Here is a 12,466-nt window from a genome sequence, read left to right on the forward strand (position 1 = left end):
CTTGAAATTTCAAAGGAAGTGAAGAGCTAAGACGACTGCGAATACATCATGATTATGCAAAACCTATGAAAATATTGATCTGATAGTGAGCAAATCAAACCAAGATCAGTTAATGAAGAAATTGTTTCTAATATGTTCCCTGCACATTCTATTTTACAAGGACACAGCTTGCGGTACTCCAATTTATTGAAAATGCCTTGAGATAGCAAGCAAGAACACGAGGTGGACAAAAAAGTTGGAAGGTCAAAATGTCATTGGCAAGAAAGGGTTACTTCAGTGCTTTTCCAGTCAAAAAAAGTACCCACCTTTGGTAGGTGTTGCATAAGGTTATCGTCAGATGAATTATGTGATGGACATGTGTTATTAGTGAGAACATTAAAATTCAGCCCATATTGTTTGGCAAAAACGACACCTATACACCAAATGTTTTTGGCTCTCCTTGTACTCCTTCCAAGTCTTTCACATGGTCTGATAACATAAACTAAGTGCTAGAAAGACGGAAAATGGCTCACAAACTGCAGGCTAAGTTACTAATGGTACCTTTTCACCAAAATAGCATTCAAAGCCAAATAAAGGTGGGTACCTGGCATTGCGATGAGACACCAAAGAGATGAATATACATGCATGACATGTTCCTTCTTTAAAGCATTTTCTCCATAACTTAAGATTGGCGGAATGCACATTGATACTAAGTGTAAATTTCTCTAACATTTAGATGCCCTATATAGCACCCGAAACAAGAGCAATCCTCCCCGGTTTTCTGAAAATGACAGTGCCCTTTTCTCATTGCACCCTGTGTCCAACTCCTACTCCGAAATTTCGGGAAAGCTGCGACGTTTTAGGGAGAGAAAGTTGTGAGCCAACAGAGCAGCTCACAAGGCCACCACTTGATTGATGCTTATGCTGACAGCCCTTCAAAAGAGGAGCTTCAGATTACACAACGACATCGATATAGGACACAAGACTAGCTGTTTTGTTCAAGGCAGTTTTTCGCTATTCTAACTGCCACAGCATATCGTAAAAGCACAAGTGGTTTGGTGGTGCAAATACACTATGACAGTCTTGGTTATGAAATCCTTGTGCATATAGGATCGAGCACAGACACAGCATCGAACTGAGCTGCCTCAACCAGCTTACGATTCTGAGCAAGTCTGCTAATTTGATAAGGAACATGCTTTCAAAAAAGTAAGAACGAACAAGTGCTAAGAACACCTACAACAAAAGGTTACAAAAAATAGCCCTCATGCCTTACGTGCATGCTGTATCACACAATCTAAAAAAAACTTTGGCCAAACCATGCTGTAGATTTTATGTTCAAAGACCCATACAAACTGCCTCAGCGGCGCATCCTTGTTAAATGAACACTGGAAGCCTTTTTCAGCATGATCAAAAACATTGCCAATAGCAAGTTGAAGCTTCTAAGAATGTATGGGGAAAGCATTAGAGCAGAACACACAGCCAGAAATATAGAATTAATTCTCAAATTCAGCTAGAAATTCCTCCTTTTTCTGCCTAAAAATAATGACATGAACTCAAATTACTGCAACGTACACTGAAAGGTGTTCGCTGATTAGAGCATGAGGAGCTGCATACTTAACGTGGCTGGCGCAGTAGCAACCAAGTGTTCGTGCACTTGTGATTACATTGAAAGTAAGCTGAGAATTCGACTAAAAATTAAGAAAAATCAAATAAAAAGAGTGTTCAAAGTCTTAATGCATCCAGACAAAGGACAGCAGCTTCTTGCGAGCTCCCTGGTCATCCCCCTCCCTGTGTAACTTTCAGCACACTCGCTAGTACGCAAGGAGAGCGCAAGTTCCTAAGCAAACAGCTAATCCCTGTTGACAGATTCTAAAAATCTGTCTGAGCCGATTCATGAAGCAATAAGCTCTTTTCGTAAAGCCATTACACAACTACTTGGAAAGGTGTTGCAGGCCTCTTTTAAGGGGTTTACTGGACTGCAGAAAAGTTCACGTGGATCAGAATCACTGGTATTCAGATGGCACTAAGAGAGTAATAACCATCCTTTAATATTATAGAGAATGCATCACATTAGTATTTGAACAGAAAAGAATTCATGTGCACTGAACTGTTTCGGAGTATTGCTGCTCAATCTAATCTGGGGTTTTATGAGCCTAAACCACTATACGGTTATGAGGCATGCTGTAGTGGAGGGTTCCGGAAATTTTACTGCCTAGGTTTTTCTATGTGCATTAAAATTTCACCTTCAGAAAGCATTTCACCTTCATAAAAATTCGACAGCCCTGGCAATTAAAGGTCAAAACCACCACTTTTGGGTTGGCAGTCGAGCACCGTAACCACTGTAGAGCCATGGCATCAGTTAATTTCCTCCTCCTCGACTAGGTTCTACACAAGTTAAGGAGGTTAGGTGTTTGTGGTTCGGAATGGGTCTCCTCGATGACTCGAGTGCTCGGTGGCAGCGCGAAAGAAGAGCCATAGTCCGGTGAAGAGACGTTTTATTGCAGCCTCAGGCTACTGCCCGAGTCCAAGCCCTAACCTCCGCTCTCCTTTTCACATTCAAACATCCTCTTTTCAACCCTCGGTACAACAAAGCGTCTCCACACAAGCCAATCACACGTTAAGCTCGCATCACCACAACCAATCGCGTAAACACTTTCATACCAGGCACTGCATTGGTAAATATGAAGTTATGAAGTACAACACGAGAGGGGATAGGTTATTTGCGTGTATCACTCTCTCTCATGCCAGGCCGACCTCCGTCGGTAGCCATTCTCACACTCCAGCCCCGTCAGCTCTCTCAATATAGGTTACTTCGTAGAAGCCTCCTTAAGAGCGTCGAGTACACCGTTGGGCTCTGTGCGCTTACCAGGTGTGCGTGCAATGACGAAGCGCCCCGCCATCCTAACAACACTCGGTAATGACGTATAACGGGGGTGATATGCTCGTCTCTGGGCCGCAGTCATGGTCAGCCCAGTGGTCGCGTCCCCGCAGCATTCTCAGCACACGTACATGCCAACAATGACTTAAACTCGTAGCTCCTGGCTTGCTTCTTGCCAGACGCTCTTCTGGGTAAGCCTTCCCCTTCTAGTCCCGAACGGGGGCGACCTTGACGGCTCCGCTCGTGAGCCGTGTGAACGAAGGAGTCTCCTTTATTTCCCGTGCGCAGGTCTCCAGCGTTCGCCTTCGCGGAACCGATCAGCTTCGTTAGTTCACGGGTCCGGAACTGGCTCCGCGCTCTGCATCAGCCGCATTAATTGCGCTACACACAACCCACCGCAAACTTATACTCATACTAACTGCATCTCAGTTTTGAAGTTTGGCTGTCATTCGCAAGCGCAAACGCCAATCAGCAAGGGAGATTAAGGTAACTGGGCAGATAAGCACAAACTTGACCGTGAGCTTTAACATACATACGTACAGTACCAATCACGTATAAATAGGTTTCATGAACAGTTAATTTAGCCGTCATAATGATATTATTCTTTACCTTCAGCCCTACTACCTCGCATGATTACCATTTGTGATGTGTTCAGCTGCACATGCTTTTGTGAATTTCCCAATAACAATCCACTGTGTCTGTTCAGTCACATCTCTATTTACATTCGCTGCGAAACCACTCATACATTTACGATAGCTGTTATGTGTCCATTGAAGCTCTATGTTGGGTATGTGAGCACAAAAAAGACATCGAATTGGACATGTGCATGATGTACTGCAGTGCAATCTACTTCATGCATGCAGTGGAAAAAAAAGTTCCGTGTGAGAAAACAATCTACAATAACTAAACATCAAGCAATTAGGTTGGCTAAATGTATGGGTATTGTTGGAATATGATATAAAAATGTTTCAGTAAAGTTCTACTGTACCAACGAAAGAAAAATGATGGCTGGCTGAAGGAAAGCATCAATTTAGCTTGGTAGCAGTTTTAGGAGAGGGCTAGAAGAAGAGCAGCCAAGAAAAAAATGCAACAATAGAACAATGATGTCAGATTGTCTGCATAAAAGCTTTACCGTCTATATCAAGAAAGCAGCGCATGCACAGGCAGCCCGGAAAGCAGCACCCTGTCCACTACGGTGACAAGAGTAGAGAGAAGGTTGGAGGAGTACCACGAGCATAACTAGCTACAGAAAAGGCCAAGGAGTAATGACACAAACTAAATTATCCCCCCCTGTTGTAAAACTGCCTGTTTGAAGTTTCTTGGTACCCTAACCCGCCGCCACCTATAAGCCGATTTTTTTTTCATTACAACACTGATGCAGTTTTATGTCCGTACTGCACAACTGCGGAATTCTGTTCCACTCACATTTGATGTTTATCAATTTCTGGGTTATTCTGGCGTATTGTCCATCACTTATATTTATTGCACTGACTTTCTATGCATCGCCATAGCCTGCATTTTCTGCTGCCTGATTTTATAGTAACCCTTTTATCCTGCAGTATCTTGAAATAAAAAATAAGTGGCATGTGATATTGATGTGGTGAATGAGTGTCCACAGTTCTCATAAGTGCGAGTGTCATCAATTAACCTTTTCTCAAAGTGGTGGATAGTGAGAGCCAACATAGCTGGCCGACAGAAATTCATTGCGGTTACAGCCCACAACACAGGCTGGCAGCACCACACAGTTTCTTCGTCCAAGACGGCCCCAGCACCAGCGTGTAAATAAACCATAAGACGTGGAACGGTACTTCCTGCACAAAAACAAGTTTACATGATGCAATTGTCAACACTATTTGAATGATGTTCGGTACATCAGTTGCGATGAAATTGCACCACGCCGGACCCCTAGAGACGCAGGCGTGCGCATTGGTTGGTGGGGGCATCAAAGCCCTCTACCCCCAGTTGGTAGGGTCCAAAAGAGAACATGCGTCATGAACATGAAAAATAAATACGGTGTGTTGACATGCTTTCTACAAGAGCCTGCACTTGGTTTTTGGCTTTCAGGGGTAAAAATTAAAAGTAAACAGCTTTTGGAATGCAATATTAGAGACATTCGGCCATTGTAAGGTTGTCAGAAACTTGCATGGCCCTACACATCAAACAATGACGAGACATGCGCGACTGAGTATTGGTCAGACTGCGCCCCGCTTGGGCGATGAGGAAGATGCTCCTGTTCTTTCTTCCACCTATCTCCGTGCGCGCGTCCACAGCAATAACGCATGCAAAGATTACTACCATACCACCTCCCTTCTTTCTTTTTCCTGGAAATTTGGAACGAAATCTAAATACTTGGGCAGGTCTGATGGTGTAGGAACGCAATGTTCTTCAAGTTCTCAATACATAGCTTCCAGCACAGCGGGATTTAGACACAGACTGTGGAAATGTACGTGCCGTGTTATGCATTCATCGGTGCTTTTAGCAACGACTTGCACAATCACTTGACAACTTAGTTTCCAAAGCTCTTGCGCTGCGCACTTCAAACCCATAAAGACACCTGCAGGAAAGAAACAATAAATGAGAGCACGGTAACATATCTTTTCCTGTGGCATAAACAACAGACCCGGTATCAAACGTAACACATTTTAATCAACACGAAAGGGAGTTCGATGTGCGTGGGCTATATTATGGCACTTGGATAGGAGCAGCACAAAGATGTGTCCCACCGTGACACTCGGACAGTTCTAGTATTCGTGGTTTCTTCCGACGGCTGCTACAGCCAACGCTACCGCACGACTACTGCAGGTCACGTTCGCGCTACATCTTAAGTTCTCGGCAAGTTCTGTTTGGCATCTCATACCTCAGTTGCCAGACTATGCGGTGGTTGTTGCCAAACGGCCGCTGAATTTGGCAAAGAAACTTGTCCTTGTAGTTGTGGCTTCTCTGTGAGTATTTGGTGTCGTCCGCGGTGTATTTCGCGAGTGCGTGAGCTACGTTGGCCGTTTTAAATAACGGAATGAGCATAAAACGCGCGTTGCAGAAGTCGGGGCGCGTTCTCTTGCTGTGTGCACAGCTGTGCAATTAAGAGATCGCGTCTCATTATTCGGGACGACCGGGAAGCTGAATAGAGTCGCAGCAGGTGGTGCGCTGCCCCACCCCCTCCCTTTTTTTTCACAGCTGATCATGCCGCGTCCACCAGCTGAAACATATGCGATGCACCTCCAATTATCCATTCTTGGCACGTTTTTCTCCATATGTGCACGAGTCCGAACAATATGTCTTGCGCTGACAGAGCTAAAAGAAGCGTACCGTCCCCGTCGTAGCGCGTGCTCGACGCGGCATGATCACGGCATGATCACAAAAAGTGGGAAGGTGGCAGCGCACCGCCTTCTGCGACTCTATTCAGTTTCTCCATCTTCCCTAATAATGAGACGCGATCACTTGATTGCACAGCTGCGCACACAGCGTGAGAATACGCCCCGACTTCTGCAACGCGCTGTTCATTCCGTTAATTACATCGCGCACACACTCGCGAGCTAATTCTTCACACACGTCACACTCGCGAAGTGCATGGCGGACGACGTGTCATTGATTCCCCAGCTATGAGACACGATCTTTTCATTGCACAGCTGTGCACACGGCAAGAGAACGCGCGTTTTACGTTCCTTCCAATAATTAAAACGACCTACGTAGCTCACGAACTCGCGAAATGCACCGTGAACGACACCAAACTCTCACAGAAAAGCCACAACTACAAGGGCTAATTTCTCTACCAAATTTGGTGGCAGTCTGGCAAAAACCACTCAAAAGTCTGGCAACTGGCGTATTAGACGCCAAACAGAACGGGAGAGTATTTCAGCAGCGCGATGAAAAAGCCACGTGACAGAAAACGTGGGTGGCGCTCTGCGCACCGTGGTTGCCTAGGCGTACACATCGGGACCGCGCAATGTTGTTGCGGCTGAAGTAATTTTGAGTTGCGTCGCGTCCTGAGTTCATAGAGAATGAACCGTGTCTACGGTTTCTGAAGAGACATCCTCTGAAAGCACCTCCAATGTCTAGAAAAACAGGGAAACACCTAGACTGGTTACGTGGAGTAGAAGGAACAATATGACGAGCCGCGGCGCGACCTGGCCTCCATCTGTTGCTGTGTCCAGTGCAATTTAATAAAATAATTATACACCATTGGTATTGATATGTTCATTTGTTGTTTGAGAATAAAAATGCGCCCAGATGTAGCAGCTAAACGCAATCAATTTGCAGGAAAAACGATGTGTATGTAGAGGCAGAAACAAAACATGGGCAACGAAGGTATGCAGACCCGCTCACTGCTTTGTAGTGTTCGAACAGCCCTGTGCTGATACGCAGGATGGAGCAGGAGCTGGTGGAAGCCAAAACGACAAACCATACATTGAATTTTCTACACCGGATAAATCCTGTCACTGTTAAGGTCAAGTTTTGTCATTACTGCGCAATGCCCTACATATCTGATACAAAATGTAGCTACTAAAGCATGCAGCTCAGGGGCGTAAGGTAAAGTGCATAAAGTGGGGCGGCACACCTATTTCCCGCAATCATTTCTGAAATGCGGGTCCTGCAGTTGAGATTGCGCGACCATCTACATTGGTGGCCGCACAGATGATGCGAAGATACTTCATCAGAACCTTAATTTGGCAGAAGAAGCCCTTATATGCTCTACACAAAAGTGCGTGGGTCGATCTTTATGAAACAATACCACTTGGAACGAGACCCACACTTACGCTGTCTAGTTGCAGTACTTGCCTTTAATTCTTGTAAGACATCTCGACAATGCAGCGTCATGAGGAATATTCACGTCAGCAAATAAATAAAACGTACTGCACATGACCACCACTCAAACACGATTCTGCAAGCTGGCCTGGAAGAAGGTAATTCCGATGTGCGTCCACTTTAGTGTCTCCTGCCTTCATCGCGTTGTCGTTTTCGTACACTGCCGCCGACGTAAGGAGCCACATGGCACAGCCGCCACAGCCGCTGCGTAGTTCGCGACGGGTTCGCGCGTCTCTGTCACATAGACAACCACGACAACCTTCGCGCATGTGCAGAATGACCACAGCCGGGAACAGCGACTTGTACCACTGGACTTTTTGAACGCGCTACCGAAATACTCTCCCAAACAGAAGCTTGTCATGTTGTCGAGCTGCGATTAACAGGAATGTTTCCGTCAAGCACTAGGTTGGCAGGGTAATTTCACCTGCCACGTGAGCTGCCTTCAGTAGGCAGCTTTTTTTCAAATACAGGGGGGGGGGGGGGGACTATCACGCTGATCAGGGCGCGAATACGCACAACCACTTAGATAACAAGCCGGTATCACACTCGCGACTCTCGCTGGGCTGCATTCCGTACCGATTGGTTGTGCCCTCACGATCTCCGACGTCATGCCTCTTTCTCTCTTTCTACACCTTTATTCCTATTCTTTTAATCCCTCCTCACCCCCATCCCTTGGGAGCTACTGTTGACGTGTCGCTCGCTGAAGCAGACAGTTACCGGGCTCACTTTTCTCTTCCTTTCTCTCTTAAAACCACTTTGTGATCACACTCGCCATCGTACATCATCGACTCCTGCGTTCGGTGACGGTGGCGGTTCGGGGCCGTCGTCTGCTAGTGCCGTCTTAGGCGGTGCATCGGAGTATGGGTCGAGACCCATCTCAGCTGTCATTCGCTCCAAACGCGCGCGCAAGTCTGCGTCCATTATTGACGCTGCGGTGAAAACACTACAGTAGCTCTAGGAGCACACCGAACGTAACTGAAGTTTCTGAACCGACCCGCAGTTTCCAAACGAGTCCAACAGCAGATGCGATGCACGACTGCACCATGTGCGTGATGCGTCACAGGCCACGTGGTAGCACCAACACGTCAAAGACAAAAAAAAATGAAGAAAAACTTCGCCGCCGCTGACTACCTCTTGGTCGGAGCCTCGCGCCCTCTGCGCTCCTTTCCTCCATGCCCCGTGCCGCTTTCAGGGTGCTGACTGAGTTGAGATGAGGAAAAGAAGCGTAACCAGATTTCTATTATTTTGTAAAGCCAGTTAGACTTGACGGACTTCACAAAGTTTCGTAAAGGCTCTTTAAAGTTTCGTAAAGAAAAGTGTTGGGTTTTTAGTTTCGTAAAAAAAAGTGTTGGAAGGCCCCAAAGGAGATCCTGAGTAGACTGCTCGAATAGCATTTTTAAAATAGATGTCGTAATGCCGTCTGGACCTGGAGCTGAATTGGGGAGAGACCGGACAACATGATAAAGTTCGTCTATAGATATTCTTGCGAAGTCATCCACACAGGAAAGTTTGGGGAAGAATACTTGTGTTTGAGATCTAAAGCGGTTTCGTAAACCCACTGCAATACCATTTGATAAATCAGCCAATTCTTCATAGCTCAGGACAACGGACTCTATGATGATGGATGAAGGAATTTTTTATTAGGTCTAAGAGATCTATAGAGAGATTTTTGTTTCTACTTTTGGAAAGAAATTATTATCGCTTTTCCTCATGTTGAGATTTCACAACAGAAACAGTTCTTTTAAAATAGCTTTGGCGTATTTATAATTGCTCTATTTAGTAGGGCACTGGTTAATAAGAAGTTTTTCCATGCAGATTTTCTGCGTCTGTACTCTAGTTCACAATCGAAATTCCACCAGATAATTACAGATTTCTCTTGTACTAAGTCTATGGTGAATTGTGAGTTTTTCATACAGCGTTTTAGTACCGAACACAGACTCTTGACATTATTGTCGGTTTCAGAGTTATTACAAGAGTCAAAAGCTGACTGTAATTTTTTTTAATTTTGAGTTGTTTACAAAAGATTGAGTCTGATGATCCAAAGTGACTAAGGAGTATTTGACGTCAATCATTATTGGGCAGTGATTACTAATAGTGGCGGTATCAACCACCGCCCGAGACGAAAACGGAAGGCTAGAGCTAGCAAACGAGAAGTCTAACACAGATCTGGCATTACCTCGATTAAATGTGGATTCCTTAAATATAATACCTGTATTAGAAACTCAGGCTCAAATTTCTTCATTGTATATATTATAATAGAACTGCCATTAACCCTCTTGATTATCTATTCACACCAACGTACGTCTCTAATCGTCAGGACCATTCACAAAAAATATTAGAATACCGTTACAGAACCCACTGTTTCGGTAGTTCTTTTTTCGTAAAAACAATACAGGAATGAAACCGTCTACCGGATAATCTCGTCAATGAAACTGATAATGAATCCTTTTTTTCTTCATTGTAACAACTCCTCCAATATCACTGCCACTAAGAATGGTTTGCTGTCTCGAAGCGTGTGCGTGTTTTTCAAATGCATGGCTGTGACGTTGTTTTCACTCACCAATATTCGAGCGTTCTTTTTCTCTTAAAATATTTTGAGTGTTGTTTTATTTGTTGAATCTATTGTTTTGATTGAAAACTATGTAGTTAAATAATTATGTGTACCTCCTCTACGTAAAGCCTCACGGCGATGTAGGTGAAATGTAAATAAATAAATAAATAAATAGCCATTTTTACTAATCCAGTTCCACAGAATTTCGCCTGATGCGTCCGTACGGAATCCCTATGTTACACGATGTGAATTAAGTAAAAAATGCGGCAGGTCCACAAATTCTGAATAGAGTCCAGAATACTTTCCTCTTTTACTCCAGTCGTAAAGTAGCTGTTCACGAAAGTAAGTGGCGCGCAGCCTTGAAGTACAAGTTCCACTACCAGAACATCGTAATCAGATGATATTGCCCGGAAGACAACGTTCACTCTATGACAAAATTTTTATAATACACAAAATGCTACTCCTCCCCCTCGTGTATTTCTATCCAAACGAAAACATTTGTAACTTTGTAAGTGAAAACTTCTTTCAGATGATAACCAAGTTTCTTGTAATACTATAATATCTGGACATTCTTGAGAGATGAGGTATATTAGATCTGTTATCGTGGCAGGTATGGAACGACAGTTCCACTGAAGGACTCTAAGGTACCCTATTTGGATGATGGGCAAGCAGCCACCACTGTTTGGTCCAAAATACTATTCTTTAAGAAATCATTCTTTGTCAGAGGCTCTTTCACACTGTTCTTGGTCCACAAACTAAAATTCTGATTCTTGCTGTTCGGGGATCTGGTACGTTTAAGGATTCGAGCATCCATCTCTACATCCTGATTATCCTATGATCGGGAATGAGACAGATAGTCCTGCTCAGTTCTCTGTGAGTTAGTAGGTCGAATGTCCTTATCACTATGTGCATACGACTGAGATTCAGGTGATGAATTATTTAGATGGATAGGGTTTTGCAAGCTCTTGGATAGTTGCTCCGATATACCAGATAGCTGTGAATAAATAATCTGAGCCAAGGTCTCAGATAAGTTAGGAAGCAGTGTTTCAAGAAAATTGTATACTGGTTTCTCCACAATTAAAAAAATTGACTGAGCCATAGACGCATCCATAGAGAGAGGCAGTCGGGCTGTAACTCCCGCATATCCTTGAGTCCTGCTCTGTAGTTCAGCTAGAGCTTCTCTGCGGGAGCAACGCTTTCTTTCAATTATGTCAATAACTTGCAGTTCCTTTGACCTAGAAGGGCTGTCAGAGTGGTCGGCTTTGCGATTGGCTTGACATAAGCAGCAGGACTCCTTATTAGACTTGCAGTCGTTAACACTACGATCGGCCCCTAAGTTACGACATCGGACACTAGAGCGACAACCGTTCATGCTATGACCATACCTGCAGCATTTCCCGCATTGAAGAGGGCGTTGGGCAAGCGGCTGAACACGATAGATTGAAGGCCAGGCCTTGATCTCGTAAGGACGCGATGTTTCGGCAAATGTGGCGATAACCGTCTCGGAAGGAACCCTTACGTCATTGATAAAACTGTTGCAACGATAGACGGATACAACACCTGCGTCAGAGAAAATATCCAATATTTCCGCTTTATTTAGCGGACGTCTACTCCACGAACTAGGCCTTTACAACAAGCAAGTTGAGGGGGGATGAAACAGCTCACTGAAGATGAGGCAAAGCTGCTACACTTTAGAAGGTCCTCCATACAGGTCCGGTCGGGAGAGCAGCAAAAGATGCCGCCACGTCCAAACTGACGGACCTTAGTTATCTATAGAGAATGGGGAGTCACCATGCGTAGCTCAGTCTGCATGGCCTTGGGGTACTTCATCCGAATAATTGCTCATTTCATTCGCACCACAGCCACAGGAAAGCTGTTCATTCCGTTCCACAGATATAAATCCAGTGGAATATCCTGTGAAGGAGTGGAAGCAGACCAGAGAGATAGCCTCTGGCCCAGAGATGACACACACATCAAGAAAGGTATACCTAAAACGAAATACGCTAAAACTGGGAAAATAACAGAGATACTAGTATTCGCCGGTTACAACACTACAATAAGCGGGAAATGTACCACAGCTTTGCCGAACAGTGAAGCCTTGGACGCGGCAGACCGTAGAAGCAACGTCGTATTCCTTCTCTACACGCGCTTTCCTTGTTAACCCTGGTAGTGACACTTCGTATCATTCCTCCTCTCTCAGACGAAGCCTTCTGGGCGAGTCATTCTTGTATCCTTCATGTAAACGAATTCAGGCC

The sequence above is a fragment of the Rhipicephalus microplus genome, chromosome X (genome assembly GCF_043290135.1).
Source record: "Rhipicephalus microplus isolate Deutch F79 chromosome X, USDA_Rmic, whole genome shotgun sequence".
NCBI lineage: Eukaryota > Metazoa > Arthropoda > Arachnida > Ixodida > Ixodidae > Rhipicephalus > Rhipicephalus microplus.